The sequence below is a fragment of the Felis catus genome, chromosome A1 (assembly GCF_018350175.1).
Source record: "Felis catus isolate Fca126 chromosome A1, F.catus_Fca126_mat1.0, whole genome shotgun sequence".
NCBI classification, from domain to species: domain Eukaryota; kingdom Metazoa; phylum Chordata; class Mammalia; order Carnivora; family Felidae; genus Felis; species Felis catus.
Window position 1 is genome coordinate 179,212,827 of NC_058368.1, and position 25,034 is coordinate 179,237,860.

Here is a 25,034-nt window from a genome sequence, read left to right on the forward strand (position 1 = left end):
TTTGTTTTAAATTTTGGTTGAATCCATTAAGAATCATTATGACATCAGGGGCACCTGGGTGGCTCAGTTGGTTGAATCCGACTTTGGCTAAGGTCATGATCTAGTGGTTTGTGAGTTCGAGCCCCATATCGGGCTCTGTGCTGACAGCTTGGAGCCTGGAGCCTGCTTCAGATTCTGTGTCTCCCTCTCTCTCTGCTCCTCCCCTGCTCATGCTCTGTTTCTCTCTGTCTCAAAAATAAATAAGCATTAAAAAAATGTTTTTAAAAAGAATCATTATGGCATCTGAAGAAACGGCTAATTTCCAAAGCCATCCAGTGTTCAATAGTAGTGATTGAAGGCTGTTCTCTTTAAGAAAAATGTCAATCTCGATCCTGAGCTCAAAGTCACAGGGGACTTATAACTGTTAAGCGATCAGCAGTATGAGTTGGTAAGGCAGGTCAGGATATTCAGCTTCTGTTTTTGACAAAAGTTCACAAAACAGATAATGGTTAAGTCCAGAAAAGCTAATGAAATTCACCTTTGACACAATTGGTTCAATAACACATGATAGATTCAAATACTTTCTACCTTCTGATGACTATTGTAATAAATTAGCATAGGCTATGTAAATTGTAAATTCATCCAAAAAGCCATTCTGTGCTCCACACATATTTTCACCTCCAAGAGTTGTAACACATCTTAGCAGATTCCACTTCAGTTTGTACTGAATTAGTGTTTCCTCATTTTCTTTGAAAATATTTTTGCCTACAGTTTTTCTACATGGACTATTCATAGAAGCTAATTCATCATTCACTTCAAACTCAGCATGAACTCATCAAGTAACACCTGAGCTGTATTGGCAGCAGCTTTTAACTTATCAAGAGCTGAAGAAAATCACTAGAAATCATTTGCCTTGTTTTTAAATTGATTATTGATGTTGCTCCCAATGTCCTCAGCTTTTCAGGCAACCACTATTATCAGAAGGCTAATGATCTTAAACTACTTCATTTTCAAAGACACATGTAAGATGTGTCTTTACTGGTGTGATAATAAATGAACCACTTAGAAATGCACATCAGTTGTTCATTTTCATGTTTTGTTTTCATGAAGAAATTATGGTATGATGACATTCTGTTTTAAATTTTCCAATTTTTCTGGCCATTGCTTTCTTGTGGTTGAGTGTTGTGATGAATACTTACTCTGTTATAACTGTATTCTTTTAGCACAGTTGTGTCACTGCATAGTAAACACACTGCTTTCCTGTCTAATTCAATAACAAAATAACTCACACTCCACCGTGTCTTAACACCATGACATTTGGATCCCACTACTCTTCCCTTCTCTTCCTTCTCCTTCTGAAATGATGGCTATTGTACTGGTCATTAAAATAAAATAAAAATAAAAATAAAATAAAATAAAATAAAATAAAATAAAATAAAATAAAATAAAATATTGCTCGAAATACACATGGCACTTGAAACACTGTGGAGTTATAACCACATACCTGAGATTTGTAGGTTGCTGAACACTACTGCAAAGTAATGAGAGCACCATAAATCTTTGTCACAAGTTCTCACCTTTGCCATCATAACATGAAAGCTCCTATTGATGTTATGTAAATGAATGGACAAGACTGTGTTCCAATAAAACTTTATTCATTTATGGACAATGAAATTTGCATTTCATATAATTTTCACATCATGAAATATTCTTCTTCTTATTTCTTTGCAACTATTTAAAAATATAAAAACTATTCTTAGTTCATGCTCCATATAAAAACAGCTGGTGAGCCAGAATTTCGCCAATGAACCATAGTTAGTCACCTCTTGCCATACACAATTCTATCATCTTCATAAACCCATATCCAGGTGTTTTAAAAGACACCTATTTTTTCACCTTAGGTTTCTGATATATACACAGACAAGTCCACATCAGCAGTATGATAAAGTACTTGGTAGGGGGATAAGAGTAGGTGCTAATGTCAGAAGGTAAATAAGGTTGAGAACTGAGGAGGACTACAGCTTGTGACACAACCTAAAGTTTCTTTCTTTCTTTCTTTCCTTTCTTTCTTTCTTTCTTTCTTTCTTTCTTTCTTTCTTTCTTTCTTTCTTTCTTTCTTTCTTTCTTTCTTTCTTTCTTTCTTTCTTTCTTTCTTTCTTTCTTTCTTTCTTTCTTTCTTTCTTTCTTTCTTTCTTTCTTTCTTTCTTTCTTTCTTTCTTTCTTTCTTTCTTTCTTTCTTTCTTTCTTTCTTTCTTTCTTTCTTTCTTATAATGTTAACATATTGAAAGAGTTGAAAAATTGCTTGTAGTCCAGAGAGATGACATTTGGGAAGTTATCTTTTTTTTTGGGAAGTTATCTTGACCAAAGATTAATTAACTTCTTAAAGGAGTGTTTTTTTAATACAGAAATCTTTAAACATCATACTGATTAGGATATGGCTTTTGTATTTCTGAAATATAGGCTTTTTATTATAGTTACTGATTATATGGCATCATGAAAAATTTTGGCAAGTGAGACTGATGGTCAAATGTAAAAATCTGACTAAAACCACTTAAAGAATTTACAATTATCTTGATCACATAATTTTATTAAACATGCTCTGGCTATTTATCAAAGCCACAAACCTGGTTATTAGGTGGTGCACTATTCATGACTATAATTTCACAGACTGAGATATGAACAAGGACTTCTCTGGCCAAGACCCTCCTGAGGTCCAGATCCATGTGTCCAACTTCTTCCTGGACTTCCTCTCCTCACCCCACTTTTACATCTCCTTTTCCAAAACCAAGCTCATCATCATAGCCACATCCCGGACCTGTCCCTCTTCTGATGGTTTCTACCCTACGTAACAGGTAAAGTGACCAGACACTACTCCAACTGATATGCTAGAATCCCAACTCTATCACTCACCTAACTCTGTAGTTTGAAGCAAATTACTTAACTTTTCTGAGTACTTACTGCATGCCAGTCCCATATTTAACATTCTACATGCATTATTCCATTTAGTCCGCAAAGTAATCCTATGAAGTAGGTACCATTATTATCTCATTTTGCTAATAAGTATTCAGAGACCAGAGGGATGAGACCCCTTTTATAGCCACCAACCACTATGACTCCCTATGAGCAGTATCATTACTTTCTCTTTCGCTCAGGTCAGAAACTTGACTCATCTTTATCTCCCTTTTACTCCATATGATCATATCAAAAACAGCTCTTGGATCTGCCCTCTCCTCCACACTGCTACCTTGTCAAGATTCTCATTTGAAACTTGGACTCAAGCTCCCTGCCTCAAGTCTTGCCTCCTTCCAATCTCTTCATCACGTTACTTCCAGGACACTTTGCCCAAGCAATTGTGGTCTCCTCAAAGTGTTGAACCACACTAGAAAAGATAAACAAAGCAGACTTGTGGTAATGTGGGAAATTTTACTACCTTTGTAAAATCAAGACATTGCACAGAATAGTGCCATGCAAAGCTTCGAGTGAAGGTCAAAGAAATCCATCTGGAACTATGTTTAGGCAAATTGTAGAAATGTCTTTCCACAAGGCACAGCAGAAGGGGAAGTTTTTAATGTCTATTTTTCTCAGAATCATAGATTTAGGTCTCTATTTTGCTACATTTCACTAGTATGGCTCTAATGACTATTAAATATTGAAATATTCCCATGTTAAGTTGCTAAAAAGCCACTGTTCCAAGCCCCTGAAGTGGCCTCCTTCTATTCCTTTCCTTGGGAAGTCCTCAGTGGGTACCAGTGGGGTCGCTGGTGCCTGCCAGCTTGTCCCCTATAGATCACAGGGGTGGGGCCTCTTCCCTGTGTGTCTCCCTAGTTCTCAGCCAGAGTGCATCTGGGTAGGGAGGTACCCAGGGTAGGGAGGTAGCACTGGAATGTCAATTGGTAAATGCTGGGAGTCTTCTGGCCCATCCACTGGTGTCTTTCATGTGGCTGCCTTTGGGAACATCAGCCTCCAGGGTATTATTCAGTATTTTTACCATCATCTCTTCTTGTGTTACTCATGGCAAATAGCTTCTATGAGCATGTTCTGATCAGTTCAAACAATCTGGAGTGAAAACTTACACTACCCAACTTTCATTTACCAGAGTAAATCCTAGGTCCCTATCAGGACCAGAAAGAAAGACTCTAGGTAAGAAGGATAAGCATACTCAAAAGTAATTAGCTACACTAAAGGAAGCAGCAATTGCAAACATGAAGATTTTATGTGATAAGGAGGCACTCAAATAACTCTGCCATAAGGCAACAGTGAAGTCTCTAGAAGTGAATGTGGGAGTGGGGGTTGGAGACGAGGGAGGATCAGAAGCTTTCCTGCTTAACAGGATCCAGTTTATTCCATTAAATGTAAATAGCCTCAAACCTTACTGCTAATTAACACTCCACAGGCTGCCTGGGAATCTGTCCAAACTGCAAAGCTAAGATGTCAAAGCCCTAGTTAATATCCCTCAGTGCATCCTCCATACCCTTTAGGACACTAGTGAAACTCCTAAGTAGAACATCATCCAGGCCCCTCATGATCAGATTCTAGCTCTCCTTACAGCTTCATTTCCTGCCTCCTCTGCACTGCCCGTTCCTCCACCACCACCTCTCCCTCCCTGTACCACACACACACACACACACACACACACACACACACACACAGTCACTCTCCACCACATGACACCATAGAACAGAGGTAGTGTCTTACCACATGTAGTATTTGAAGTGTCCCCACAGTGCCACAAGTTCTCACATCTCTGTATGCTCTTGTCTTTCCCCCAACAATAACACCCCTTCGTCTCTAGGCTAACCTGTTCTGAGAAGACTTCCTCAGTAACACCCTCCCCACCTCCCAGCTCCTCCTCCAGCCACAGCCAGACAACCCTCCTGGGCACCCACAGCAGCCCATGCTCACTGCTATCCTTACTCCTTAGCTGCCTATTCTGTCCAGAAGCTCTGTTCATGTCTGACTGGCACCGACTGGTTGCTCATCTAGAGACAACTACTTTCAAGAGTTCCAGTGCCAACAGCCCAAATGCCAAATCTGGAGGGTGGCCTATTTGTTGAATAAGCTCATTTGATTCTCAGTGTTTAATGAAAATTAAATATTACCAAGAACTAACAATCAAGGGATTTCACCTAAACTTCTAGATTTCGAGTTTTTCTCGAAATAAATATGAAAATCTAGCAACTTGGGTTTGCACTTCCACAAAGCCAAAATCAGCCAGAGCAAAGTCCCCAGAGCACATTGTCTTACCAACCGTGGTTCTCAGCCCTCCCTTTTCCCCATCCAGTACCGAGGCCAGGTCTCCACCACCATTTGTCATTAGATTTACATTATTGATTTTCTTAATAAAGACAAAAATGATAAACTATTTGAGCTCATATTCTATCAGAAGTGGGAAAACAAGAGAGACTGAGAGGATAGGTTTCAGGAAACATGGGAGAAGGGGTATAGGTTTTGAGATGTGAAGAACAGTTCTAGATGGAGGTCTATGTCCAAAGAGTTCTTAAGTTGCCATAACCCAGTTTACTTCACTCACTTAAGGTGCCTGCTTAGTCCCTATAGACATTTGAGTTGTGACTCTTGGTAGGTGTGCTGGAAATGAGGTGATAGCAAACCAATACAATCAGCTTCTCTCATTTCGAAAGTATAAATGTAGGTGTTCCTAAGGAAAGCAAATCGCTAGAGCCAAGAGTATCTCTTGAACAGTGTAAATCTTGCAGAAATCAAAACCACATCAGGTATATGGCTTAACAGGAGACAAGAGATTCCTCATAAACTCTTGTGTTCTGGCAATAAGCCTCCAACAATTTGGGTGTGACTCATCCCCAAGAAGTCCAGTGCACACTTGCACACCATGTTGTAATTGTTGACCTACTTGCCCTCCACCCATCCCTAGAGGTTGAGAGTTCCTTTACTCCACAAAAATCTATTGACAGTCCCTTATGTGAAGTACTATGATAGGCACTGAGGATACACCTTGGTGAACAACACAGACAAAATTCCTGCTCTCACAGATCTCATAGCCTAGCAGGGAAGGCAGAAAACCAACAAGTACACCATAAGGTTTAATAAAGAAAATAAAACATAGAAATGATACAAAAAATATCTTGCAGGTCTGGAAAAGCAAAGAGTCAGGGAAGAACTCCATGAGGAAGTAATATTTAAGAAGTGATATTTGGGAAAAGAATATTCTTGGGAGAATTAACTGCAAATATAAAAGTCCTAAAGGGAGAACAAACTTGGAGCATTCAAAAAACCAAAAACAAAAAAAAAAAAAGGGGGGGGGGGCAGTGTTAAGGGAATGCAGTGACTGTGTGGTAGGAAATGAGTTTGGAAATTAGGTAGGAACCAGATCATGGAGGGCCTTGAAGGCCATGGTAAAAAGTTTGAAGTTTAATCTAACACTGGGAAGGGAGAAAGAGACAAGCAAGCAGCCCTGTACCATCAGGAGCTGGCCTGGCACTCAGTCTATGGTGTTGTTCCCACTGAAGATCAACAATTTCTCAAAAAATTAACATCAGATGATCTATGGCCATGATGGATAAAAAAACAAACAAAACTACTCTGTAATCATGACTAAACACAGAAAATATATGAACATTGTATAAACCAGAAAATGACCAAACATGTCCCTATCATGGCTAATATGAGTGGCTAATGCTTTATTTTCTTTTAATCAATTTCAGCTTTAGCCTTATTCTAATCTTAATCCTTCTAGGTGAGATTTATTAATACATCTAATAATAGAATTAACCCTGCTTCCTTCAACACTACCCAAAATCACCAACACAAGCCCAAATCCTATAATAGAGTCCCTTGTAACACCTATGGCTCCCTACAGCATACAGTTACAAGCACTTTAGGTGTGTTGCTGGTGGTATTTTGATAGACAGCATTGCCAAATGTCACTAGAGGATTTTAAGTAGGAGGTGATATAACTTTTTAAAATCATTTTCATTGTGAAAAATAACAACAAGCCCTCTAGGTAAAGAGTAGAACAAGATGAGTGTGAGGCTGTTTAAGCAGTCAGGGAAAAATGATGGTAGGTTGGACAAAAGTGGTGCAACAAAACAGCCAAATTCAAGATATATTTCAGAGATGCTGTCAGTAGAACTTGCCTGTGGAGTGGGTGGATATATAAAGTAGGAAACCAAAGTCAGAGATCCAAAATAAAATTATCTCAAATAAGATAAAAGCCTATCTTTTTTTCATATAAAGTCCTGGTTATGGCATTGCAGCTCTGTGAAATCATCAGGGGTACAGTCTCCTTCTTTCTTGCTCTTCCACTATCCTTAAGGTTTACAAACACTAAGTGCAGGATCCAAGATGGCTCATTACTACATTCCCATTCCAGCCAACAGGAAGGGAGACAGGGATAGAAGAGGGCATGGCTGAGAAGTAATCACTCTTCACTTTTGCTCATATTCCTCTGGCCAGGATTTGGTCCTGTGGCCACACCTACTTCAAAGAAGTTTGGGAAATATACACTTTACCTGGGTGGCCATATGTTCAACCAAATGGTCTGTTTCTATGAGAGAAAACAGTTATTGAAGAAAGACAAATCCTGGTTGGATTTAGTTAAGGAGGGAATATAACATAAAAGGATAGAAGCAGTGAATATAATCAACTCTTTTGAAGAGTTTTATTAGAATGGAGAACAGATAAATGGGGTAGCAGCTGGCTGGAGACCATAAAATCAAGAAGTTTAGAGAGGTGTGGTGACAGTGAATATGAATCTTTCAAATCTCCTGTGAAGAACATAATTGCCTATGGTCCAAGGTGCTGTTATGAAATCCTTTCCTCCTCATTCATACCAAGACTATATGTCCCATGGCCTACTCAAGGCAGTAACTAGGGATGGCAGAGAGATAAAGGTATGTATGTTCCTGCATGACACAGGACTTCTCTGACCAGCAACTTTGGCCTGAGGACTCAACCTTGGCATTGCTAAAACTTTCTTAGAATTGCAATGCAACCTAAGACCTTCATCTGTCCCTCCTTCCCTCCCTCCCTCCCTCCCTCCCTTCCTTCCTTTCGTCCCTCCCTCCCTCCTTTCCCTCTCCTTCACAGAGCTCAAATCTGCATCATGATCTGATCGGCTCTCCCAATCTTCTTACCATTTTCCCTCACTAGTGTCTGAGAGAAATGTCTCAATACATTGTTTACACATCTATTTCTGTCTTGGAATCTGCTTCTTGGAAGACCTGAACTGATGCAAGACTTGATTTCAGAGCATGTTTGTAGCCTGATGAGAATGATCCAGGCATGAGGGGAAAAAGGGAACATGGTTAAGAGAGAGGGAATCATTACAGGTGACCAGTCCTTGAGTATATGAGATGGGATGGGATGCATGTCTTTAGATGGGGGTATCCAGAGTCACTCATTCTAAAAGGAAGGAAGGCAGAAGACATGGTGAACATCCAGACTTATAAGTAAAGGTGATAGAAGGAAACAACAGTTGTTCTTTTCAGAGAGGTAGTTGTTTCAGCATACAATAAGAGGTGGGTGAAAGTTGGACTCTAGAGCCAGCCTAACTAGGTTCAAAGGAAAACTCATTCCAGTACCAGCTGTGTTACTTAGTCCCTCAGTTTCCTCATCTTTAAAATAGAGATGTTTTGCAGCATCAACTTCAGAGAGTTGAGAGGACTAAATGAGTTAATACTTGCAAGCATGTGGAACATTCATATTTAGCATATAAACATGCAACAAATGTTAACTATTTTCTCAGTAAAGTATGAAGTCATCAGCTGAAATTAAGGAAGGAAAGAAGGTACAGAAAGAGAAGTGAAAGTCATCTTGGAGAATCAGAAAATGAGTGCCCGCTGGTCAAAAGGTTGAAGTGAGAGAGTCAAGATGATTGGATTTCTTCTGCCACATTCATCTATTTAGGCACAGATAAGCTTGTGATTCTCTACTCTGGCTGCTATTAGAATCACCTGGAGAGCTTTTAAAACTTACTAATGTCTCAGGTCCTCCTCTATCCCCCAGATTCTGATTAAACTGGTCTGAGATGAGAGTTCAATAGACTTTCAAAAATTCTAACGTGTCACCAGAGCAGAGAAGCACTGGAGTAAGGGGAAGAGCTCACTCAGTTATACTAAGTTGGGTTTGACTGAAGTTTGGAGGTCTTTCCAGGGGAATTCAGAGGAGAGATCAAGGGAGGGGTTAATTATGGATAATAGAATATAAGTTAGCTAAGGAAAAAAATGAAGACTTTCATGATGGACAGTAGAATAATGGTAGAGTGAAGGGTTTGGTGTTTCCACTGGAGTAGAATTGTTGACATGGGAAGGACCTTGAGAGCAGAAATATCTCACGATCATATATATCTTTATCCCAAGTGCCAAATACATAGTAAGCCCTCAGATGTTTTATATAAACAACACAAAAATTTAACACAACACAATTTAAATAATTGAAGTATACCATGAGAATTATTCTTTTATTTTTTAAGTTCATTTATTTTTGAGAGAGAGTGAGAGAGAGCGAGCAAGCAAGCATGAGCAAGGGAGGGAGACAGAGAGTCCCTCTGACAGGGCAGAGCCCAATGCAGGGCTCAATCTCGCGAACCGTGAGATAGTGACATGAGCTGAAATCGAGAGTCCAATGCTTAACCAACTGAGCCACACAGGTACACCCCAAGAATTATTCTTGTTCTGGTGACTTTTTCAAAGTCCAGCCTAAGAAGTTATTATTTGAATCTAGTTGACCTAAAGTGGTTTTATTCTAAAAGGAGCTTAGTTACAGAGAACAGAATCTACTATGACTAATTTAATCAGGAAGTTATGTATTATAGAGTATTAAGTGGGTCACAGAATTGATGAGGGGGCTGAGGCAACAGAGACAGGATTTCCAGAAATAACTAACTACCAAAGCTACACTATGGAACTGGACTTCGTAATTGTTACAACTGCCATGGTTGATATCCTCCTTCTGTAGTAAATAAGCAAGACAAAGAGAAAAAAAAAAGCCATCAAATAAGTGTGGTGCCAAATATACACCAATACAATCTGAAGCCTTTTTGCATGTTGCTACTTAGGTAAAATAGAAAAGTGTTAATAAATGCTGAAAATTATGTTTTACTGTACAAGGTGTCCACAAAGTCAAGAAACATGAAAGAAACTTATTTTTAAAGAGTTATTGATTACTTTGTCAAATAATATGCTCAATATATTTTTCTTCATCATTTTGATACCTTTTCAGGTGAAAGACCTCTAAGTGTAAGACAAGGGTTCAACTGTTAATCCTAAAAAAATCTATAATAAACATGATTTTCCCTGTTATACTTTTTTTTTCAGGTTAGCAATTAGACCTATTGCTTTATAGTATTTTGTGTGAAAACTTATGGAACAATATTACTTAAAAATGTAAAGTAATATATAGTTTAAACACAAGTTTATCTTATGTTTCCCAACTTTGTGGACAGCTTGCACAGTTAAAACAGCTGAAGCCAACTTTCTTCTCTTCACTTCTAAGGCATAGCTCCAAAATGAAGTTTGTTTTCTTTCTTTTTCCCTCTCTGTCTTCCCTTTTTTTCTTTTTCTTTCTTTCCTTCCTCCCTTTCTCCCTCTTCCTCCCTCTTCCTTCCTCTCCCTTCCCTTCCCTTCCTCTTCCTTCCCTTCCCTTTTTTCTTTCCAGAAAGAAAGTTTTACAACCAGAATCTAGAGGAAAGATAAATAACAGATTGTTCAGGGTAAATAATCCATTGTAACCAGATAGGAAAAACATTGTTTCAAAGGGCCATCCCTTCACAGTTAGGATACAGAAAAAAGTAATTGATATACAAGGCCAGTATCAATTTCACAAGTCCCAATGTTCCTAATAGGTCAAATTAAGTTAAAAACATTTCAGGTTTTCTCATCTATATCTTGTGTCTCACAAACTTCTTGTATATTTTATTTTAGTTAGCTGTATATTACTGTCTTAAAAATAACATGTAAATTTTAATATCCTATCTGGAAACAGAATAAAACATTTACAAAGATTTTAAAAAATTTATTTATTTTAGGTGGAGATGGGGATCGAAATTTATTTTTTCTTCATACATTATACAAATCGACCCAGAATTCTTCTCCAAAAAGGCCAACCTTTTCCCATGTGTCAAATTTTTTTGGTCACAAATTAGGGAAGCAATCTCACAAACCAAGTGATCATGACCTGAGCTGAAACCAAGAGTCAGATACCTAACCAACTGAGCTACCCAGACGCCCCTCCCCAGTCATCTTTTGTTGTAATGACTATTCTTTGGAGACTCAAGAAGGGTCCATGGGTACAAAAATTCCTAAATCTTAGCATGTTTAAACTGTTTTCCTAGAGCCTTGATGTCTGAAAAATAGCTTTAATACAAGTAAAATCCTGTCTCTCCTTAAGGTGTTTTGTTTTGTTTTGTTTTGTTTTAAAGGCTGAATCATTAATGCCTTTCTCTGTTGTTTTAGAGAAGTCTGATGTCTGACTAATTCTCTTGCCTCTGTAAGTTATTTTTTTTTTTCCTGGAGTTTATGAGATTTTTCTTTCTTTCTTTAAAAAATCTAATAGTTTTGGGGCGCCTGGGTGGCTCAGTCAGTTAAGCCTCCGACTTCAGCTCAGGTCATGATCTCACAGTCCGTGAGTTCGAGCCCTGTGTCGGGCTCTGTGCTGACAGCTCAGAGCCTGGAGCCTGCTTCAGATTCTGTGTCTCCTTCTCTCTGACCGTCCCTCATCCATGCTCTGTCTCTCTCTGTCTCAAAAATAAATAAACATTTAAAAAATTTTTTAAAAATCTAATAGTTTTGAGTGTTCTAGATCAGTTTTCCCTGTTTGGAGTGCTGTGTTATCATTTCCTTCTCCTTCATAGAGCTTTTGGGGCAGGAAGCAGGGGGTTCAACAGTTCGTAATGTGGTCTTGTTTTCTGTTTCCTTCATATAATTGGTTTGCATGGTTTTAGTCTGTTTTTGCCTATTTATGTCATGGAAATTCAGTGACTTTTGCAAGGGTCCTAGTCAGAGAGCGCCCCCTCCTGTCAGTGCAGAGAAGTATGGTCTTTAATTAACTTTGGGGGCTTTGGGAGAGTTCTGAGTCCTTTGATGTTATGGTTCTTTTATCTTATAAGATCCCACATTTTCCCTTTTACTTCTTTCCCTTTTGCTTCCCAACCTACAAAGAAATTCTCAGTAAGAAATTACTGGTTTCAATTTTTGAAATTAATAAAGTTGTTTTGTGTGTGTTTTAGGTTTGCATAAAAATAGAGTAGAAAATACAGTTACCCTTCTAATGTAGCATGCATCTAGAAGCTGACTGTGTTCCTCTCCAGAGAACAGGTAAGTCTGTGGCTACCTTCCCTGCCCTCTCCCTCTAGCTCACCCTGTCACCAGTATCTCCCTGGAAGAAGCTTGTACACATGTCTATCTTTTACAGTTGCCACACAAGAGTTGGGGCCCTGGAATGTCTGGCTCTGATAGCCAAAGAAGCTTGTATTCATGAGTCCCACAGGATTGCAGCAAACAAACAGTGTCAACAGGCACAGGAGTACTCACCTGTGGCTATATAGTTGGTTCCAGTGCAGAGGGAGCAGGCAAAAAAGCCCATCTTCTAGTTTCTCCATGGAAGGGACTTAAGTACATGTTTCCTCAGCTGCAGCCTGAGGGTCTAGGTGCTGGTTGCAATCCTCTCCTTTGGGACACTGACAGGTCTTGGCAAACCCTCAATTACTAGGAGCCATAAGAAAAAAGAAGGTAGCTTGGACAATTACAAAGGATTAAGAGACAACCAAGAGCCCAAGCTGCCTTAATCAGTAAGGTTAATCTCTTATGTGAGACCACAAAGTCAAGACTAGAAATGGTGGCTATTTTATCTAATGCACAGAAACCAACACAGAGTTGAGAAATATGTTCTGAACAAACAAACATAGCTTAATGAAACAGATAAGTGACTTGCCTGATAAAGAATTCAAAACAACAGTCATAAAGATGCTCACCAAAGTCAGGAGAACAATGCATGAATAAGTGAAAATTTCAACGGAAGATAGAAAATATAAGAAAATACCAAATAGAAGTCACAGAATTTAAGAATACAACAACTGAAATTAAAAATTCAATAGAGAGGTTCAACAGTAGACTAGATCAAGTGAAAGAAATGATCACCAAACTCAAAGACAGGGCTGTGAAATTCATCCAGTGAGAGGAGCAAAAAGAAAAAAAAAAAAAAAAAAAAGAGTGAAAAAGAGTGAGGATAGATTAAGGAACTTATGGGACACCATTAAATAGACCAATATTCACTTTATAGAGGTCCCAGAAAGAGAAGATTGAGAGAAAGGGGCAGAAAGCTTATTCAAAGAAATAATGCATGAAAACTTCTTCAATAACGGGAAAGAAACAGACATTCAGATCCAGGAAGTACAGAGAATTCCAAAATTATAAATGCATGGAGGCCCACACCAACACACAACATAATTAAATTGCATAAAGTTAAAGACAAGGAGAGAATCTTAAAAACTGCCAGAGAAAAATAACTTGTTACATACAAAAGAAACCTCTGAAGACTATCCCCAGATTTTTCAGCAGACTTTGCAAATCACAATGGGGTAGCATGATATATTGAAAGGGCTGAAAAAAAGAAAAAATGACAATTAAGGATATACTCCACTACCTGGCTAAGTTGTCCTTCAGAATTGAAGAAGGGCACCTGGGTGGCTCAGTTGGTTGAGCATCCAACTTTCGCTCAGGTCATGATCTCACAGCTTGTGAGTTTGAGCCCCTCAACAGGCTCTGCTGTCAGCATGGAGCCCACTTTGGATCATCTGTCTCCTTCTCTCTCTCCCATCCCCTACTCGCTTTCTACCTCTCTCTCAAAAATAATTAAAAATAAAAAAAATCAAATCCAGAATTGAAGAAAGATAAAGAAGTTTCAATACAAGAAAAAGCTAAAGGAGTTCATCACCACTAGACTAACCTTACAAGAAATGTTAAAGAGAGTTCTTCAAGCTCAACCCAAAGGATGCTAATTAGTAATAGGAAAATATATGTGGGTATAAATATCACTGGTAAAGGTAAATACATAACTTAATTCAGAATATTCTAATGTAATGGTGATGGGTAAATCACTTGTAACTCTACTATCAAGGTTAAAAGACAAAGTTATATATTTAAAAACACATAACTTAATTCAGAATATTCTAATGTAATGGTGATGGGTAAATCACTTGTAACTCTACTATCAAGGTTAAAAGACAAAGTTATATATTTAAAAACACCATAAAACTACAATAATTTGTTAATGGATATACATGTTAAAAACGTAAGTTGTGATTTCAAATACATAAAATGCAGAGAGGGAGAGAATAAAAATGTAGAGCATTAGTATGCATTAAAAGTTAAGTTGTTATCAGCTTAAAATAGACTGTTATGTTACATGTAAGCCTTATGGTAATAACAAAAGTCTATAGTAACACAGAAAAGATAAAGAGAAAGGAATCTAAGCATATCACTACAGAAAATCATCAAATCATAAAGAAAGAAATCAGGAGAGGAACAAAAGACCAAAGGAATTAATCACAGCCAGAAAACAAAATGGCAAGAATAAGTCTAAACCTATCAATACTTATTCTAAATGTAAATGGACTAACTTATCCAATCAAAGGACATGAATGAATTAAAAAAAAAAAAAAAAGCAACACCCTTATATGCCGCCACAAGAGACTCACTTCATCTTTTTTTTTTTTTTTTTAATTTTTTTTTTCCAACGTTTTTATTTATTTTTTGGGACAGAGAGAGACAGAGCATGAATGGGGGAGGGGCAGAGAGAGAGGGAGACACAGAATCGGAAACAGGCTCCAGGCTCTGAGCCATCAGCCCAGAGCCTGACGCGGGGCTCGAACTCCCGGACCGCGAGATCGTGACCTGGCTGAAGTCGGACGCTTAACCGACTGCGCCACCCAGGCGCCCCGAGACTCACTTCATCTTTAAGACCACACATAGTGTGAAGGGATGTAGAAAAAAAAAAAAAAAAGTCCAAGCAAATGGAAACCAAAAGAAAGCAGAGATAGCTATACTTATATCTGACAAAATAGACTTTTAGCCAAAGACTGAAGAAAGAGACAATGAAGGTCATTATATAACGTCAGTCCAACAAGAGGATAAAACATTTGTAAATATTACACACTCAACATAAGAGAACCTAGATACTGAAAGCAAATATTAACAGACTTAAAGGGAGAAATAGACAGAAATACAGTAACAGTAAAAGGTTTCATTATCCCACTTCAACAATGGTTAGATCATCCAGACAGAAAATACATATAAGACCAGAGAGATTTAACAGACATTTAAAGAATATTCTATAAAACAGTAGAAGAGTACACATCCTTCTGAAGTACACATGGAATATTCTCCAGAAAGATTATGTTTTATCACAAAACAAGTCAGAATAGTTTCCAACCACAATGATATGGGATAAAAAAATCAGTTTACAAAAAGAAAACTAGAAAATTCATAAATATATGGAGATTAAACTATGTGTTACTGAAAAACCAAAGGGTCCAGGAAAAAATCAAGAGAGACATAAAAAAAAAAAAAATCTGGAAACAAATGAAAATGCAAATACAACATACAAAACTTATGGGATTCAGCAAAATTAGTTCTAAGAGGGAATTTCATAGCAATAAATGCCTACATTAAGGAAAAAGAAAGATCATAGATAACAACCTAAATTTATACCTCAAGGAGCTAGAGAAAGAAAAACTAAACCTAAAGTTAGTAGAAGGTTGAAATGTAGAAATGACAAAGATCATAGTAGAAATGAATGACATAGAAACTAAAAAAAAAATCAATAAAACTAAAAGCTGTTTTTTTAAAAAGATAAAGTCAACAAACCTTTCGCTACTCTTACCAAGAAAAAAAGAAAAAGAGGATTCAAGTAAATAAAACTAGAAATGAAAAGGAAGACATTATACTTAACACCAGAGAAATATAAATTTTCATAAGAAAATACTATGAAAAATATATACCAACAAATTGGAAAACCTAGATGCAATGAACAAATTTCTGAAACATACAACCTACCAAGACTGATCATAAAAAAACATAAGATCTGAACAGACCAATTACTAGGAAGGAGATAGAATCAGCAATCAAAACGCTCCCAACAGAGAGAAGTCTAAGACTAGATGGTTTCACTGCTGAATTCTACCAAAAATTTAAAAAAGAATTAATAGCAATGCCTCTCAAACTCTTGCAACATATAGGAGAGGAGGAAATACATCTAAACTCCTTTTACAAAGCCAGCATTACCTTGATACCAGAATCAGACCAGGTCACTATAAGAAAAGAAATTATAGGTAAATATCCTGGATAAACATAAATGCACAAATCCTCAATAAAATACTAGGAAACTAAATTCAGCAGTGCATTAGAAGGATCATTATACCAGGTTTCTAGTGGGACTTATTGCAGAGATGCAAGGATGACTTGAAATCTGCAAAACAGTCAATGTGATACACCACACTAACAAAAAGAAGGATAAAAATCATATGATTATCTCAACGATGCAGAAAATGCACTTGACAAAATTCAACATCCATTCATGATAAAAACTCTCAACAGATGTAGAGAACATATCTTAACATAATAAAGACCATATATGACAAGCCCACAGCTGACATCATACTGAACAGTGGAAGGCTGAAAGCTTTTCCTATAAGATCAGGAATAAGACAAAGATGCCCACTCTCACTACTTTTACTCAACATAGTACTGGAAGTCCTAGCCAGAGCAATTAGGCAAGAGAATAAAAATAAAAGGTATCCAAATTGGAAAGAAAGAAATAAAATTGTCTCTATATGCAGACATGATATATAGAAAAAGTTAAGTACTCCACTAAAATCTCGTTAAAACTAATCAACAAATTCAGCAAAGTTGCAGGATACAAAATCAACATGCAAAAATCTGTTGATTTTAATGATTTAATGAACTACCAGAACAATAAATTAAGAAAACACCTCCATTTATAATAGCATCAAAAAGAATAAAATGTGTAGGAATAAATTTAACCAAGGAGTGAAACAACTGCACATGAAAACTGTAAGACACTGATGAAAGAAATTGAGGAAGACACAAATAAATAGAAATTCCACACTCATGGAGTGGAGGAATTGATATTGTTAAAATGTCCACACTACCCAAAGCAAGGTACAGATTCAACACAATCCCTATCAACATTCCAATGGCATTTTTCCTAGAAATAAAACAAACACAATTTGTAAGGAAGCACAACAGAACCCAAATACCAAAACAATCATAAGAAAGAAGAACAAAACTTGAGGCATCATGCTCCCTGATTGCAAACTGCACTATGAAGCTATAGTAAAGTAACCAGTAAGGTACTGACATAAAAACAGACACACAGATCAATAGAAGAAAGTAGAGAAGCCAGAAGTAAACCCACACATACATGGTCAGTTAATTTAGAGAAAAAGGGCCAAGAATATACAATGGGGAAAGGACTGTCTCCTCATAATGATACTGGGAAAACTGGAAAGCTACATGGAAAAGAATGAAACTGGACCTCTATCTTACACCACACACAAAAAATCAACTCAAAATGGAATAAAGGCTTAAACCTAAGATATGAAATCATAAAACTCCTGGAAGAAAGTATAGGGGGTAAACTACCTCACACCAGTCTTGGCAATGATTTTTTTATATATAACACCAAAAGCAAAAGCCAACAAATGAAAAAAATCAAGTGGGACATCAAACTAAAAATCTTCTGCACAGAAGAAACCAGCAACAAAATAAAAAGGCAACTAGTGGAATGGGAGAAATTATTGCAAAATATGTATCTGTTAAGGGGTTACTATCCAAAATATATAAAGAACCCAAAAATTCAATACATAAAAATTAAAAATGGGTAGAGGATCTGAATAGATATTTTTCCAAAGAAAACAGACAAATGGTCATCAGCTACATGAAAAAATATTCAACATCACTAATCATCAGGGAAATGCAAATCAAAACCACAATGAAATACCACCTCACACCTGTTAGAATGGCCATAATCAAAAAGACAAGAAGTAACAAGTGTTGGCAAGGATGTGGAGAAAAGGCAACCCCTGTGTATTGTTGGCAGAAATGTAAATTGGTACAGCTACTATGGAAAACAATATTAAAATTCCTCAAAAAATTAAAAATACAACTACCATCTGATCCAGCAATTCTATTGCTGGGTATATATTCAAAGAAAATGAAAACAGTATAACAGATATATCTGCACTCATATGTTCATTGCAGCATTACTCATAATAGTTAAGATATGAAAACAACTTAAATGCTCCTCAATGAATGAAACGATAAAGATGTAACATGTGTGTATATGTATATGTGTATGTATATGTATACATATATATGTATACATATATATGTATATACACACACAATGAAGTATTGGAATGGAAGACAAATACTACATGTTATCACTTATATGTAGAATCTAAAAAAAAAAAAAAAAAGGCAAGCCCATAGAAATGGAGAGTAGAAAAATGGTAGCCAGGGGCCTAGGGGTGGGGAGTTATGGGGATTAGGGAGACGTTGCTAAAAAACACAAACTTTCATTTGTAAGGTGAATAAGGTCTGAGGGTCTAATATATAACATGATGACTGTAATTGATAACACTGTTATCAAATTATTGAAATTTTCTAAGAGAACAGAACTTAATTGTTCATGTATGTATGTATATATGTATGTGATGTGATAGATGTGTTAATTATCTAGACAGGAGGAATCCTTTCATAATGTATACACACATCAGCTCATCACAATGTACACTTTAAATATACAACTTTGTCAATTATACCTCAGTAAAGCTGAAAAAGACTGACTTCTTTCTGTTAGCAATATGCATTTAAGTGTCTTCCATATATTTTTGTGACAATAGCTTATTTCCTTTTATCGGCCAATAATACTCCATTGTTTAGATGTACCCAGTTTGTTTTATCCATTCACCTATTGAAGGAAATTTTGGTTGCTTCCAAGTTCAGGTATATGAATAAAGTTACTATAAATATTTATGAGTCAGATTTAAGTGGATATAGGTTCTCAATTCATTTGACTAAGTAACAAGGAGTGCAATCGCTGGATTCCATGGTAAGAGGATACCTAGATTTGAAAGAAACTGCCAAAAAGTCTTCCAAAGTAACTGTACAATTTTGCATTTCTATGAGCAAAAAATGAGAGTTCCTGTTGCTCCATACCCTTACCAGTATTTGCTCTTTTCATTGTTCTGGATTTTAGCTATTCAAATAGGAGTATCATAGTACCTCATTGTTTTAATTTCTAATCTTGTAATGACATATGATGTTAAGCATCTTTGCATATACTTATTCATTATCTGTATATTTTCTTTGATGAGATATCCATTCAAATATTGGGAACATTTTTTAAAAGATATTTTTAAGTAATTTCTATACCCAATATGGGGCTCGAATCCACAACCCTGAGATCAAGGCTCTCATGTGCTACTGAGTCAACCAGGAGCCCCTTTTGTGTTTGTTTTCTTACTGTTGAGTTTTAAGAGCTCTTTATATATTTGGGTACAAAACCTTTAACAGATATGTTGTTTGCAAATATTTTTTCCCACTCTGGCTTTTCATTCTCTTAAAAGTGAGTCTTGCAGAGCATAAGTGTTTAATTTTAATGAAGGGCATTTTTTTTTTTCATGGATCATGAATCATGCTTTTGGTGTTGCATCTAAAATGTCATCACCAAACTCAAGGCCACCTAGAATTTCTCCTGTTACCTTCTAGAAGTTTTTATAGCTTTGCACTTTACATTTAGATCTATGATCCAATGTAAGGTCTATGTTTAGGCTTATTATTATTGTTGTACATATGGATGTCCACAGAAGTCCCAGTATCATTTGTTGAAAAGACAATTCTTTCTCCATTGAACTGTCTTTGTTTCTTTGCCAAAGATCAGTTGACTTTATTTATTTATCTATTTCTGGGCTTTCTATTCTGTTCCATTGATAAGTTTTGTCTACTCTTTCCTCAGTAGCACATTGTTTTGATTATTATGCCTTAATTAATATTTTGATTATATATTAGGTCCTGAAGTTCAGTAGTATCAGCCATCCAACTTTGTTCTTCTTTTTCTTCAATACTGTGCTATTCTTGGTCTTCTGCATTTTCACATAAACCTTATAATCAGTTTATCAATATTCACCAGATAACTTGCTGGGGTCTTGATTTAGGTTACATTAAATCTATGTATCAAGTTGGAAAGAACCAACATCTTAATAATACTGAATTTTCCTACCAAAAAATATGAAATATTTATTTATATCTTCTATGATTTCTTTCATCCAACTTTTATAGTTTTCCTCATATATATCTTATACATATTTTGTTAATGACCATGCATTTCATTTTGGGGAGTGATAATGTAAATGGAATTATATTTTAAATTTTAAATTCCAATTCCTTATTGCTGGTATGTAAGAAAGCAACTGACTTTCATACATTAACTTTTATCCCACAATCTTGTTGTGATCATTTATTAGTTCCAACAGGGTTTTTGTTGTTGTTGATTATTTGGGATTTTCTAAATATGCAATGTCATCTGTGAACAAAAAGTTTTATTTCTTCCTTCCAAAGCTGTACACCTTTCATTCCCTTTTGTCTTATGGCATTAGCTAGAACTTCTAGTACATGTAGAATAGGATGGTGTGAGGGGACATTTTCTATTATTCTTCATTTTTGGGGGAAATCATCTAGTTTCTCACCATTAAGCGTGATGTTAGCTATAGTGTTTTTGCAGATCTTCTTTATCAAGTTTCACTCTGTTGCTAGTTTGCTGAGAGTTTTTATCATGAATAGGTTTTGGATTTGTCAAATAGTTTTTCTGCATCTATTGATATGATCATAAGATTTTTCTTCTTTAGTCTATTGATGTGACAGGTTAGTTGATTTGTAAATGTTGAACCATCCTCACATAGCTGGAATAAATACCATTGGGTATGGCATATAATTATGCAATATAATTATGTACATTACTAGATTCAATTTGCTCATACTTTTTTGAGAATGCTTGCATTTATGTTCATAAGAAATATTGGTCTGTTCATTTTTTATAATGTCTTTGTCTAGTTTTGGTATTGGTGGTAATTGGTGGTATTGGTATTGGCTTCATAGAATCAGGAGGTAATTAATCCCTCTGCTTCTTTTGTGGAAGAGATTGAAGAGAGTTAGTATAATGTTTTCCTTAAATATTTGGTATTCACCAAATGAGTATACTGAGTATATTTCTTTCTGTTTTTCAATATTATTTGCTACTGATTCATTTTCTTTAATAGATTTAGGCCTATTTGAATTAGGCATTTCTCCTCATGTGGGTTTTGGTAAATCATGTCTTTCAGGGAACTGATCCATTTCACCTAGTTACCAATTTGTGGGCATAGAGTTGTTATAATATCCCTTTACTATCTTTTTAATGTCCATGGGATTGGTAGTGATGACTACTCTTTCATTTCTAATTTTTTTTTTCTTAGTCTGGCTATAGGTTTATCAATTTTATGTATCTTTCCAAAGAACTACCTTTTGCTTTCATTAATTTTCTGTATTAGTGTCCTGTTTTAAATTTTATTGACTTTAGCTTTTATTATTTTTCTTCTGCTTACCTTGCATTTAATTTTTTTTCTAGTTTCCTAAGGTTGAAGCTTAGATTATTTAGATCTTCCTTCTGTTCTAACATACACATTCTCTGTGACATATTTCCCTCCTTTACCACTGTTTTTGCTATATCCAATAATTTTGATAAATTGTTTTTTCACTTTTTTTTTAAACATTTTTATTCATTTTTGAGAGATAGAGTACGAACAGGGAGGAGCAGAGAGAGGGAGACACAGGATCCGAAGCAGGCTCCAGACTGAGCTGTCAGCACAGAGCCCGACACGGGGCTTGAACCCACTGACTGAGAGATCATGACCTGAGCTGAAGTTGGACGCTTAACTGACTGAGCCACCCAGGTGCCCCTCATTTTCACTTAACTCAAAAAATTTTTAAGTTTTTCTTGAGACCTCTTCTTTGACCTACTTGTTATTTAGAAGTGTGTTGAATAATCTCCAAATATTTGGGAATTTGTTCAGCTATCTTTCTGTTACGGATTTTTAGTTAAATTCCATTGTAGTCTGAAGGTATACTTTGTAGGATTTCTATTTGTTTATATATGTGAAAGCATGTTTTATAGCCTAAAATGTGATCTATCTTGGTGACTGTTCCATGTAAGCTTTAAAAGAATGTATTCTGCTCTTGTTCTATAAATGTCAACTAGATTCAGTTCATTAAAGGTGCTGTTCAGTTCAAGATGTAATAATGGATTTCTGTTTCTCCTTGCAGTCCTATCAGTTTTTGCTTCATAATTTGACACTTATTAGATGCACATACATTAAGGATTGTCATATATTCTTGGAAAACTGACCCATTCAGCATTATGTAAAGACTGTCTATTCCTCATAATTGTTCTTAAAGTCTGCTTTGTCTGAAATTAATATAGCTATTCTAGCTTTCTTTTGATTAGTGTCAATATATCTTTCTCCATCCCTTTAGTTTTAATCTGTCTTTATTTTTTTTATTTTTATTTTTTATAGAATGCTTCACGAATTTGCGTGTCATCCTTGCGCAGGGGCCATGCTAATCTTCTCTGTATCGTTCCAATTTTAGTATATGTGCTGCCGAAGCGAGCACTAATCTGTCTTTAAAGTGGGTTTATTCTAAATAATATACAGTTGGTCTTGTTTTATTTTTATGTACTCTGACAGGCTGTCTTTTAATTGGTGTATTTAGAACATTAACATTTAAAATGATAGTTGAATATCCACCATATTTGTAAATGTCTTCTATTCATCACCCTTGTTCCACTTTTTTGTCTTTGTCTTCCACTTTTTCTATCTTTTATAGTTTTAATTAAGCATTTTATGATTCTATTTTATTTCCTCTTAGCTTATCAATTACAATTCTAAAAAACATTAGTGGTTGACCTAAAATTTACAATATACATGTGCAACTAATCTAATTCCATTTTCAAATAATAATATACCACTTCATAGGTAATGCAGATAGATACCTTATGAAAGAGCATTCTCAATTCCTTCCTCCCATTTCTTAGTTCATTGTTGTCACTCATTTTACTTGGCTATAAGCTCTAATCACCCAATTCATTGTTGCCTCACTGTTTTCTATTAGAGCAATTAAAAATAAGAAAAATAAAAAATTTGGGGGCGCCTGGGTGGCTCAGTTGGTTAAGCGTCTGACTGGCTCAGGTCATGATCTCGTGGTTGGTGAGTTTGAGCCTCGCGTCGGGCTCTGTGCCGATGGCTTGGAGACTGGAGCCTGCTTTGAATTCTCTCACTCTCTCTCTACCCTCCCCCACTCATGCTCTCTCTCTCTCCTTCAAAAATAAAAATTAAAAAAAATTTTTTAAAGAAAAAAGAAAAATAAAAAATTTTATTTTACCTTCTATCCCTTGTCTAATGCTCTTGTGTATATCCAAGTTTTTGACCCAGATCATTTTCCTTTTCTCTGAAATACTACTTTTGACATTTCTTCCAAAGCAGGTCTACTGGTAAGATACCCTCAATTTTCATTTTTCTGAGAAAGTATTTCTCCTTCATTTTGGGGGAAAATTGCACGAAGTACAGAATTCTAGGTGGGTGAGGTTTTTTCTTTCAATACTCTCTTCTTGCTTTCAGGCTCCTGAAAAGAAGTCTGATGTGGTTTATATTTTTGTTTTTTGTATAGGTAGTTTGGTTTTTATTCACATTTTTCCCCTCTGTTTTCATATAAGATTTTTTTGTTTCTTGATCTTTTTTTTTTTTATTTTCTTTTGCAGTTCATTATACTTCTAGCTGTAGATATTCTTGTATTTATACTGGTTGGTGCTCTCTGAACTTCCTCAATCTGTAGTTTGGTATCTGTCATTAATTCTGGAAAATTCTCAGCCATTATTAATATATTATTAAAATATTTTCTTCTGTTTCTTTACTTCTTTTTTCTCATTCAAGTCATTTTCTTACAGGCATTTTACACCTTTTCTAACTGAACCTGAGTTCTTGGATATTTTGTTCTAGTTTTTAAAATTTTCTTTCTCATTATTTTTGCTTTTCAGTTTTAAAAGTTTCTATGGACATACCTTCATGTTCACTGATTCTTTCCTCATCTATGTCCAGTCTGACACTTTTAGACTTCAGTCTCCAGAACTATGAGACAGTCAATTTCTATTGTTTTAAGGCACTCAGCTTGTGGTAATTTATTATGATGGTCCTTGGCAACAAATACAGTAATACTACATTGATTTTCATCTTGATTCGTTCTTCATTTGTTCGTTCTCAATTGGTCATAGTGCATAATCCTTCTAAAATGTTTCTGAATTGGGGTTGCTAATATTTTGTTGTGAATTATAGCATAGTATTCATAGTATTCAGAAGGTATATTGGTCTGTAGTTTTCTTATGATGTTTTTGGCATTAGAAAAATACTTCATAGAATGAGTGAAGAAATGCTATCTCCTATTTTTTTGAATAGTTTCAGAAGAATTAATGTTAACTCTTAGCATTTACTATTGAAGCCATCTGATCTTAAGCTTCTCTGTTGAGACTTTGATTACTGATTCAATCTTTCACTTTTTTGTTATAGCTCTATTTAGATTTATTTCTTCTTCAATAAGTTTTGATAATATGATTCTAGGAACTTGATCATTTCATCTAGGATGGCTTATTTGTTGGCATATGATTGTATTCTCTCATAATCATTTTTATTTCTGTAAGATTAGTAGTATTGCCTCCAATTTAATTTCTTACTTTAGTAATTTGAGTCTTCTCTCATTTTTTCTTGGTCAGTCTAGCTAAAAGTTGGTCAATTTTGCTGATCATTTCAAGAATGAACCTTTGGTTTCATTGATTCTCTGTTGTTTTTCTGTTCTTGGTTTATCTTTACTCTAGCCTTAATTTCCTTCTTTCTATTACCTTTGAGCTTAGTTTTCTTTTTCAGCTCTTCAAAGTCCTGCTTTTTGATTTGACATCTTTTTTTTTTTTAATGTAGG

At 35.8% G+C, this 25,034-nt stretch overlaps 1 non-coding gene across 1 annotated transcript; it reads right to left on the bottom strand.

Moving 5' to 3' along the window:
* Positions 1-22,575: 22,575 nt before the first annotated feature.
* Positions 22,576-22,682, bottom strand: LOC111556723. The gene has a single exon (XR_002736439.1). It is a non-coding gene; the product is annotated as a U6 spliceosomal RNA (small nuclear RNA).
* Between the last annotated feature and the right edge of the window lie 2,352 nt (positions 22,683-25,034).